Below are 12,425 nucleotides of genomic sequence, written 5' to 3'. Positions count from 1 at the left end.
ATATCGTGCAGTAAAGTGCAGTTTGATCCTGTTATACTCTCTGTACACTTCATTCTTTTCTTTCTCAGCTTCTGTCCCTGCCCTTGCCCCTGCTCCTGCCCATGCCTGTGTCTGCAGGCAGGTTAGAAACCAGGCAGGCTGGAACTAGTCAGATTGAGTTATTGGGTTCAGTCTCATTTTCCCATCTTTAGGCAGTCTCTGGATCATCATTTGCAATACTTATGCATTTCCTTGATTGATTGGAATGTATATTTTATGGGTAGCACATTAAGCCCCCTTTATTTTTTTTCTTTTAGAGAAGTTCCCAGAACAAGGGGGAAGGGGAGAGTTAGCAGTGCTTTCTGATTATTAAAACTCTCATTCTGTTGGACAGTCCTTGAGATAAACTGGTTCTGAAGCATATCTTAGTTTGCAACTTTCTGAGCAACAATACAGGTTCTAAAATAAAGTAAATGTATTTTTGAAAACTAAAATTATCCGCTGATGGTAGCTCAGTAAGGGGTTGCAGAATTATATACATACATGTTTGTTTTAAAACCTCAACCTCAGAAGCCAAGATTAATTCTGTAAGTGACAAATAGTAAGCAGATACCCAGAGAGCATGTATATCAAAAATTACACTTAGTGCATGACAGTGATGTCTCTCTTGCTTTGAGATTAGCATAGCCTGTCAGGTAATTGCTACTAATCTGCAGAAAGGAAATAATAATTCCCAGTTGTACATTTTAAAAATGCTCCAAACCAACCAACCAACCAACCAATCAACTGTGGTGTTTTACCCATTTTTTTTCTTATCTGATTAACAGGTTGCTTTTTGCAGATGGAGACACAGTGTGTTGGTAGCTAGTGTATTTTAAAGAAATTCTATTCCCTGAAAGAAAAATAAAACACTTAAATGCAAACAGAACATGTACATTAGAGAAGATGGTACAATGTGATAAATTTTAAGATAATGATGAAGGTTGCTTTTATCACCTGAGCCTACCCTGTAACCATTAATCCATGTATCAAGGTTTATTTCAACATGCTCATGTCTCAAATGTCTGTGCTTCCTCTTCTTACAGAGAGATAGGTATACACCAGGCTGCAAAGACAGCTGAACAGGAATGGCCTCTCTTGAGGCTAACATGGCCCACAGAAGAGGATTTCTGTCCTTCCTCAACACTCTGTAGGTATTTTAGATTTCACACTGAAGACTTTTTTTTTCTGTTGAATTCTCAAGGCCTAACAAATATAGAAGAGTCTGGTACAATAATATCCTTTCCTACCATAACATGAATGGCACTAGTCTATTTTTTCCACCCATCTTTTTCTTTCTGGTTCATGGATACAGGCACAGGCTTCTTCCATGTATGAATTGCCCTGAAGTGATGAGTGAAGGCATTCTATCCTTGGTTTACATATATTTACCTGAAAATGCTTAATCTTTAATCATCTTGAATATAAACTGGCATCAAATGAAACATTCAGAAGTCTCTTTTTATAATCCACTTCTCACATTTTAGTCACGGTATTTTAGGTCCTGATCCTGCAACTGCTTACACATTTGTTCAGCTCTCCATTTTCCCATCAGTAATGGGATTTTATGGCAAGGATGAGTTAGTGTTACAAAGACTGAATCTGAATCCAGTGTATGTAAAATTTAATGGAGTGGCTAGCTTTGGGGTTTGGGTTCAGGCCCATCTTTGCTTCATAATTTGACTTGGTGTTTATAATGCTTTTTTGAAGATTGTCTGCACTTCTGTTATAAACCTGTTTCTCAAGAACTTTATAATTCAGCCATAAAAAAATATTTGCCTTGGGCTAAATCATGTAATATAAAACTTAAAATTCCAAAGGAAAAAACACTTTTCCCATTTTAACAATAGCAGAACAGAGCAACTTTGATGTTTACTCCTTTATGTACTCACATAACACGGTAACACATTTAATTAAAAACTAAGTTTGGCAAATGATTAATCAATGGCTTAAGACACTTTTATTTGGTATTATTTTGAAAAAGAAACACAACAAATTAAACCCATCCATAATATTAAAAGCCTGAAAATGCAGACTTCCTACCAGTGTTTAGCGTAGAATAGAAATATATTTACTTTATGACTAGTACCTACTAATATCTTCATATGCAGTCTGATGCTCGTTTATAATCTTCTCTCTAATGTTTTCCTTTTCTTTCACTTATCTTCCCCAATAATCTCTCCAAAATTAGGCTTCTATGTCATCTCCTCTCCTGTTGTTTTGGCCACATGAATCACTGCTTGGCTTCCTGTTGCTTACTGTACTGAACCAAAGCTATTTACCCTTATCTTTAAGATCAGACATACATTTTCCCTTGTCTATATCTCTCCTCTCTCAACCCTTTTATCTCCTACATCTTTTATCCTCCTACTCAGTCTCTCACACTCAATGCTTTTTTACCCTGTCCTCTCACGTTACACCTCTTTTCCACACGCAACCACACACATCTAAATGATCTTCCTTCTTTTGCTGCACATCTTACCCTGCTCCAAGGGGCCACTGCAAATACATTTATTTTTATAAACTCTGACATCTGATTTATACATTATTTAAATTTACATATGGCCATGTGTTGCAATATACATTCATATCGTATACTCCATTGGTTAGAGATCAGATTCATTTGCATTTACATCATCTCCACACTGACTACATTGTTAGGGTTAGAGTGACTTTACAAATATCTTACCAGACTCCTTGGAATCACAACTATGCCATCTCACAAATGCCTTATCAATGTTCATCACCCTGTCTAAACATATTCCACTCCAAAAAATTAGCACAGCCCAAGGCTTTATTAGCTGATTATCTGATCATCAAAAGTCAAACGTTTTTATCTGTGTCAAAGGCAAATTATTGCACATATCATTCTATTCCCATTTCCAGTGTGACAACAAGCTCATCAGGTCTCTCCAAAGTCTAATTCTCCAATGCAAATGTAGCTTGCATTGCTACATTGCCAAAATCTAAGTACGGTCACCATGTTTTTCCAGATTGCCCCACTCCTTTTTTCTTTCTTTCTTTCTTTAGTAATATTTGTATATTCTCAGTGTAATCTGCTTGTTATCAGAAATAGGAAGTAGGGGACATATACAACATATGATTTACAGTAGTGTCCTTAATAATAATAATACCTGATCAACTCAAGGGGTTCTGAAGTAGCTGTTTCTGTGATGAAGGAAGTAATACATAGCAAATCCACCATATGGACTAAAAATCTGATTATATTTCATTGATGATGGACAAAATCCCACTGACTTCAAAGGAGAAAAGCAGACCCTGTATGATGATAATGGACTCTTAGGTTATAAACTTATTTTTATCAACTTCAGTTGTTTCCATTTGTTTGCATAATGGGTGTATCAATGTCTGTCTTTACACTAAGATAACTGCTGCAAAAAACAAAAATAGCAGTTCCTTTCAAAGTAAGGTTTTGCCATGCTGAAGGTCTGTAATCATTAAGAAGTAGGTAAAAACAGTGTTAGATGTGTCTTTGTATTTCTCGTCTTGCTCTATTTTTGGCTGGAAAATTAGTGTCCTGCTCATGTAATCTATTCATCTGTAAAGGCCCATATGATTATATGATATTATTGAAAATTATATGCACTACTTTATATGTACTCCATCTGATAGAATAATACTAGGAAGGGTGCGATGTTATTAGGGAAATGGAAGCTGTCACAGCAGCACTGCATGGTTGTCATGCACCCCCTTTAGCTACAATGCAGCAATCAGGGTAAACAAGCAGTCGAACTGCATTCATTACAGATCAGATTCCCTTTCTCTGCCGTCTCTCATCTTCTTCAAGAGATGTTCTCTATCATAATTTTCTTTGTCACTTATTACAGCTGATGTTAAATGGCTTTTCAGCTAAATGCTTGTTTGGGTTATTTATTAACTAGAGAACATTTACATTGGCATACTTTGATGTTATACATGCAATCGAGAACCCATTTGTAGACTATAGTGGATTAACTAGAAATTCAGGGAATTGTATTCGAAGGGATTAACTCTTAGGCAGTGGATTACCTCCAGTCAGTTAGCTTCATTGGAGGAGATGGAAGCAACCCCTAACACACAGATCTTTATTCAGGTGATTACATGTAATGGTAGGAGTATTATTCAAATAAATGAAATAAAATTAGTTTATACATCTGCTGTTGTTGGTCTTGCAGCTTAAGAATACGGACTGAGATCTGGAGGGAGCTCTTAGGGTCTTGTTTCATATTGGGGCTTGAAATTGGAAAGCTACGAGGTTCATTTTCAGGATGTTGGTTTCTTTCAGTATTTCCTCCTTATTGCTATGTTAGTAGAAAAATTGCTCTAATCTGTCGTGTTTCATAACATTACTTTGAAAAAATCCCACCACAGAGTAATATTTTGTTTTGTTACTTTAACAGAAAGATGCAATTAAAACAAAAAGGACATTTTGGCTATGGAATATGGGTGGTAAATTTTTTAGAAACTGAATTTGCAGGGGGCAGTAGAGGGATGTCAGAGGAACCCAATGAAGGTGTTAAAAAATTGGACTGCTAACGTCCCTAGTAGCTAACTAGAAAAAGATATTAAAAGAGAGACTGAAAAAGGAATAGGAAATTATGTTCTAAAAGACCTCACCTTTCTTGGAAATTTGTTGTGGTTTTCATTTTTTCTCTATCTTGTCTTTTCTACTTTATCTTTATCTGTATTGGGACCACTTTGTTGCCGATAAAATCAATTGAAGAACTCCTGTTTTGAGCTTTACCTACTTTGCAAGAGAAAAAAAAGTTTTTAAAAGAAGCTTCTATGTAATAACCAAAGCAGTTTTCAACACATCTCACAATCTTCTCAATCTTATTTCATGAAAAGGGTAACAGAATCATTGTGTCAGATTTTTTGTCATCTTCCAGGTATAGTTTAACATTTCTTAGAGACCTTTCTGAAATCTATTTTTCATTGTGGGTTCATGACTTTATATAATTCAGACAGGTTGTCATGAGGAGAAACACAGTTGTCCGGGTTGTCATAGCAGCTAAAACTTTCCTTTTTGTGAAATTGTCACCAGGCCTTTAGCTTCTTGTAACCAAATCACCAGAAACATTATTAGTTTAATGAAGAAGCTCTCCAAAAGGCTGTTTCCAAATCTGTAAGTTATCTGTCCAACAAGTATGTCACTGCTGCGTGCAGTATTTTATTCGCAAAGGCCATCTGGACAGCCTTGACAAAGGATTCATATCATTTGCCAGAGAACATCTTGTTTGCTGTGAAAAAAAATTAAATTCAATGTTTTTCAAAATCTTTCCAGAGACATTGTTTTTTTTGTTCTCAACTACTCTGTTGGCTTTATTGTGTCGAAGCTTCTTTGTCATCATTGCAGAATTTATAAATATGACATAATCTCCTTTTTCATCCCTGTGGTTAAAGTCTTACACACACCTTTATTCTTTAAGATTATTCCAGACTCTGATTAGTAACAGTCCTTGATTTATTCTGGTGAGATTTGTGTTTCAATGCAAACTCCCTGACATTTATGTGTTGTGTTGTTTTTGAGATTTCCTTCATGGCTTGTTCATCATGCAAGAGCCTATCATAAAACCTTCAATTATTTTATTCTCCTTTGAGGAAAATTCTTCCATCACAAAGATCTTAACGAGTAACAAACAGACAAAAACCAGGTGCCACATATAGACTGGAAAAAAGGTCAAAGCCCACTTTAACAGCTTGGCGATTGCATGTAGTGAATCCAAAAGGTGCTTGGGTTTTATTGACTGGAATGAAGATGATTTCAGCTAGGCAGAAAATAACATGCTGTGACCAATGGCCAAGAACTCCACTTCAAATTAATCCTGCAAGATACCAGGCAGTATTATAAAAGAGTAAGTAACCTCAGCTGCCATACAACACGTAATAGGAGCTGATGTTTTTTTAGCTCGTTAGTAAAACACTGAGCGTGTTGTTGGAGAGGTCTGCATCCTCCATGCAGAAAGTTCATATATTAACATAAATTCAAATGTTCTTTCACCCAATTATCCATAATTAGAAAAGGGCCTTTGTGATACAGTACCTAGATGAAGCATTAGAAAATTAATGAAATTAACTTTTTGAAATGTGCAATATCACTCCCTGAATATAATTGAAATAACATTTTTGAGAACAACCAGAATTTACTGAGTTTATTGAAAATTCTTCTTTTACATTTTCTGCCTTGATTTTTGTCTTACAAGATAATTTTGTGGAATACGTATATCACCTAGTGTAATCAGTATAAATGTAATACATTTTGCATTCATCAGTATATTCAGAATCTCTCCAAGACTCCATTCGAGTAAAGTATAGACACTCTATTCTGAAGAGTTTTAGGTGAATAAAAATTTAAAATCAAAGTGTATGAATGGTTCTTAATTATGTAAATGTGGTACTAGAGAAAAAAAATGTGAAGTTTGTGATTAGACAGGGTTAAAAAACAATTTCTGCTTTTAAATGTTGTCTATTTTATGGCTAAAGAAGACCAGAGATATGCTGGTGCTCATCCTTCCAAAGGCCCACACTTTTGCAGATGAAATGAGAACATTTTATACAGTGACTGCTTTAAAAAATAAAAGTGTAGCTTAAAAGTTTAGTATCTCTAGACATGGTGGCAAGACTGCATGTAGATGGGAAAACCCAGCAGAAGGAGAGCAGCAGGTATTTAGAGGAGTCTGTGAGTATTTGTGTGTAATGTCTCCCTTGGTGAAGAGGAGCATTAGGAAGTTAAGCTCACTATTATCGTCTGCGGCTGCATTCTGGCAGCACGCTGCAGTGTTGCCAAGTGAAGCACACTCAGGTTCTTTAGCCAAGATATTAACCTATTGACCTACTGCCCCAGAATGAGAATGGTGCAGCCATAGTCAGCTCTCATTGAAGAGCAAGGTATTACAAACATTGCAAAGAAGCAATTCCTTGGCAACTAATCGGAAGGTTTATCTGAGAAACACTTATTGAACTAAGTCAGTTTTTCTGAGAGACTCTGCTGCTTGCCTATGCCACATGAAATATTGTCTTCATCAAACTCAACTTCATATGTATTACAACAGATTAGGATAATTTTGTTCGGTTGTTAACCTGTTTTCAAGTCCAAAGAAAAGTTTCTTTCTCTAAAGGGTAGATCAAGGAAAGAATGTTCTCTGAAACTTGCAGTCATTCCAATCTCTACACATATCAACTTGAAATAGATTCATATTTTAATGAATTAAGCAGGCCACAGTTAGACTGATATACTAATGAAGGTGCTGTGTGGACCTGAGCACTGCTGATAATTGCCATCATGATTTCAGTGTGGTTTTGGTCACTGTGAGCTAGTGCATGCAGGCAGTGCCTGGACCAAGGACCATTCCCCATAGAAAGTCTGGGCAAAGCTGTCCTGCACAGATGAGACTGTGTTTGTTGCTGTCAGACCAGAGCACAGTACCTGGCTCATTTGATCAACTAGTATAGACACAGTTTTAGTAGCTGCACAGACAGTTACTACATCTTCGCAAAAACTGCTGCTGTCTAGAAAATAGAAAGTTATCACAGTGAGAATTACCCAAAATGAAGGGCTACCTTTTTGAGGAACATGTTTTTGGTGTGGAAAGGAAGCAATCAAAGTGAAGGGTGACCCTATGTACTACCACCTGTTGCTCAGCTGCCCACTGTGGAGAGCAGTCCCCCTGCTGATACCTAAGGTTCAGACCCTGCATGGTTTCTGGGAGGGTCTTAAGCATGAGGACATACAAAGGATTCATCATCCCTCTCCCATCCAAATTCCTATTATTCATCTACTAGGTGATAACCCAGATTTCTGTGCTGGCAGGCCAGGGTGCAGAGGGCTTTTAGCTGCTCTGGTCGACCAGAAAGTGGTCTGAGCAGAAAGCATTTCAGTATTCCACAGTGTGATCTGCTTGCTCTTTGGCAAAGGGGAGTGGGTCCAGTGTCTGTTAGTTCAACTGCCCTATTGGAGGGAGGAAGGTGTCTTTGAGAGGGACAGAGGGGTTGCACCCCATATTGCTGGGCCAATCTGCTTCCTCACCACAACCAGGAGTGGATCTCACATGTGCTGTAAGAGGGGCGTGCATATGTTTCCACCACACTGTAGAAGCCCATCCATGTGATGGTGAGTTCTGGGAAAACACTGAAAGCAGTGGTAAATGACCCTTCTCATGCCATACCTCCTGCCTTTCTCTTCCAGGTCTCGAGCCTGTCCAATGTGGTGCCCATCTTGCACCTGTATGCTGGATCACCCACAGATATTCCTTATGCGTTGTGTAAGACATACCTAGATCCTTATAAGCTCACCTGGGCCAACTATGAATGAGTTAAACACTGAAGAGTCAGGAAACCAGATAAGGGGAAGTCAAGGAATGTCTTTTAGACACCGCTGTTGGGATCCTCTCAGAGTAACTACTGTTTTTTGAACTTGTGTGATGCTACCAGTACGACCTGTGGACGGTGCAACACCCTGATGATTCTTTCAGGGCATCTGTCTGGTTTTCCACTCCTGGGCTTTCTGTTTTGCATGCTGAAAGGAGAGTTGCTGTCTCTGTGAGGCCCAGGCTGGCTCCACAGTGTTCCTCAGACATCTGTTGACATGGTGTTAACAGCACTTGTCGTCAAGCCTGGGTCCATAGGCCATGCTGCTAATGAGGAAACTGCCTTACAGCCTCAAGAGTGGGATTTTAATAAGTGTGATGTGGAGAGTATACACATGCCCTGGAGTGTTGTGTGAATATTTTGGGTTGCATGTGAGAGTCCGAGGTCTTCTGGGTTAATGTTGGAGTATGGTGACAGATGGAGATAGCTAAACACAGTATGGCCTCATCCATACTGCCTCTTGGTGGAAGCTAACCCCAGGATGAACCCAAGCTCCATGTTGAAGAGATGTAAGGGGAGCAGTCCAAACCACTACGAAAGAGAATGCAGAGCAGACACTGAGGGCCGAATGCTCAAGCTTCAGCACTCACCCTCTTTGACTTCATAGGATATAGATATGGACTGTCAGTCTTCCCTACAACTTCTGTCTTTCCTTGATAGAAAACATGATTATTTTGATTTAATAAATCAAAACAGTATTATTTCTATCAGGCTAGGAACACAATTTAAAACAATTTAATTCAAAAAGCCTTACTAGATTCCCTTACTAGATCCACCTCTGTGTGCTGACACAAGAGGGTGTCTGAATTTCAAAGCTGGCATGATTTGACTCACATCCTGGTGAACCACGGTCACTATCGCTGCTGTATACCATGTTCTGATTGCTGTTTTGCAAAGACATTAATGAGTTTCCCAGATCAAAGCCGGCTCTTTCTCAGCATAGTTTAACATATATAAACAAAATCTGTTGCAGTAACTGTGAAATCATTTGCATTCATAATTATAGTGGTTTTTCTCATAAATTGCAATCATATCCAAGAAAACATATAAAAATAGAAATACATTACTTATGCTTTATTGTTCAAAACGGGTTTCTGTTTTATCAAGCTGCAATGTTAAAAAAATACATTTACTCAAAACAAGAAACCTGGAATATCATACTGTGGCAAGGTGGTGACAGATCAAAATCAAGAATAGTGCAGTTATCTCTTATAAAGGAGCTAAAACCTTTGAAATCACTATCACTGTAGTGTTAAAAGCCCCCAAATAAAAACAACACCATGCCATATAGACATGAGATGACATTATTCTAACGGAGGGCCTCAACTGAACCAAAACATTTGAATTTTTTATAAGGTTTTACATTTTTGATGAAAATATCTTAGTAAGGAACTGTTAGTAGATTCAAAAATATGTCTGTCAGATAGATATTCAAGTCTGTAGTGTTGTGAAAGCTCTTGGAAGTGACAGTGGATGTGCAGTTGATCAAAAGTCTCAGCCGATTTAAAATGCTCAGTAAAATCCAATTAAGCAAAGCAGAGACTAAGGAATTGAACTGTCTACTTTTTCCATCCAAGCACCTGCATATCTTTAGGAGTTTGAGTTATTACTGGTATACATAGTCTATATAGGAAATAATGAAATATTTTCCCTTCCAAGAATTCTAAGAATTATAAATTCCAAGAATTATAAAGTCCGTCCACTCAGAGTATTTGAGACAGAAGTATTGTATTCAGATGACAAGGCCTGAACTGGTCTTCCGAAAAAATAGAGGAAGGAATTCTATTCTTGGTCTATTATCATAAAAATCAGATTCTACCACTGTTACTCTCATAAAGTTGTAGCTTAGTCCTGAGTATCTTACACCATTTAGGCAGTTTCACTACTGATGGAGAATCTGATGGGGATATGGATAACAAAATTTGTCTAATAGAAAATTTTTCAGTATTCTCCATTAAATACATAGTAGTATAACTTCTGATGGAGGTATTCTGCTTAAACTGTCCTCTGTAATGGATGATTTGGCTGCAATAAGAAGTGACAGGCTTTTCCTATCTTAAGACTAAACATAAAGGCCTTCCGGAATTTGAAAGGAGTTTTTTAATGTCCTAAGAATTTCTCTCTGTAGGTCCTGGTTTTAGCTAGAACTAGAAAAAAAAGAAGTGCTGAAATGTAATAAATAAGGCTACTCTCTTGAGCTTTCCAAACCACTTTGCTGACCCAAGAGGCAGGTCAGAAAAATATTGAATCCTTAGAGTGCTTATCTGAACCACACTTTTGAGGGGCAATGGGTCACAGATGGAATCTTTAAAATAAGAATCCGAAGTTCAAACTCTTTGTGTCAGTTTAGTATAATTTCATGAGGAGTCCATAACTCCAGTGCAATATTAATGATGATGTTAAAAAGCTCATGAATGCAGATGCAATTACTAGAAGATTCTCAAACCAGTCCTTTGTGATGTGTGATGATAATCCAAAGCTAGAGAAAAGTGAAGGGTCATTTACTGTGCCAAGCTTAACACATTTGGGCTCTGTTGGAGTAGTTGGGGGAGCCAATTCTGAAGCTGAGAGCTGTTTGTTTTAAAAGCATTGCTACTGCCTCCTATTTGTTTAAATCTAGAGCTCTAATATTATACTGTCAGAAATTGCTTTGAGACTTCACTTGGCAGGAGATGTTTTCTCAAGAAGACAGGACCCAGGTCATTTAACACTAATTCTGTGTAGGAGCCAGTTTCAATAGGGAGGGAACCATTCCTTTGGTGGGGAGGGAGATGGAATTTTTGCCAGAGAAGCTATCTAGTATGTGCTCACAGGCTGCCACTGCCAGCCAGGCAAGCAGCTGGTTTCAGCACGCACTATTGTTTCCAGTTGGTTCTCATCTGTAGCCCCATATAGAGCACATCACAATAATTAAGTGTAGAATTTACAAAGGCATGGATTGGAGGTGGCACTGTCCGAAGCCAAGAAGAAGTGTGATAGATGCCTAAATGAAGCAGATATGAAAGGCTGTCTTGGGCCCTCAAAGCCACCTGCGATTTCAAATAGCAATAGGAATCCAAACACAGTCCAGGTGAAAATCCTCCCAAATGGGAAGTGGAAAAGAAGTAAGATCACACCTATTTTCCCTCGCACAATAGCACCTCCTCCATCTTGTCCAAATTAAGCTTCTGTCGGCTTGCCCTTATCTAAGTATTAATCTCTGCCAGGCACAGGCAAAGCAAAGATGCCACACCATCTGGGTTTGATGAAAATGAGGCAGAGAGCTGCGTGTCATCTGCATCTTGAAAGCACAACAGCCCAAATTGTGTTATTATCTCTCTCAGCATCACATAGAGGAGGCGCACTAAAATATAGCCTGGCAGAACCTGTGTGAAAGTGTTCTTTGGGCAGATGAGCAATTGATCAAAATCACTTTCTTTCATCTCCTGGGGCCCAAACCTGTTTTAGTTGAAGCCTAAAGCAGTTTTGTAGTTGAGTTCAGTGGGAACTGGAGTTGACATTTGGAGAGAAAAGAACAAAATCACTCAAGTGAGTGATAGCATAAAAGCTATGCTGTTTATCACAACCAAGGACCACGGGTATCAAAGCCCACTGACTGATCTAAGAAATTACAACAGACACCTGAGATTTTGTCCATTGATAAGGAGTAACCAACAATCAGTGAGACTGGAACAGTCTCTGTGCTATTCTTCTAACTGAAATTAACCTGAAAAAAAAGGCTGAAGGACAGATTAAGGTTCCAGACTGGTTTATTTATTCTCATCTTCCTTCTTAAAGACCCTTAGAAGGGAGATCATGGAGTAACGTGATAGCAACAGAATTGCAAGCCCTGAGAGATGCTTGCTTGAGACAACCAATGGTTATATAGTTTCACAAAGATGCTGTCTTTCGTTCTTGTGAGGAATCAGAAATATCTGGTTCAATGCATTTGTGCTCAACTCAGTTCCAAAATCCAGGCTGCAAAATTAAGTCACTCCTCAAACTTCTAAGCTGCTGCTGAAACTGGCTGACATATTGCCAGAGAAGAGGTCACATTTATC

Source organism: Pipra filicauda, unplaced genomic scaffold (genome assembly GCF_003945595.2).
Source record: "Pipra filicauda isolate LSUMZ 115617 unplaced genomic scaffold, ASM394559v2 scaffold1_size10287979_pilon, whole genome shotgun sequence".
In the NCBI taxonomy this organism is placed as follows: domain Eukaryota; kingdom Metazoa; phylum Chordata; class Aves; order Passeriformes; family Pipridae; genus Pipra; species Pipra filicauda.
This window is presented reverse-complemented; position numbering follows the sequence as displayed.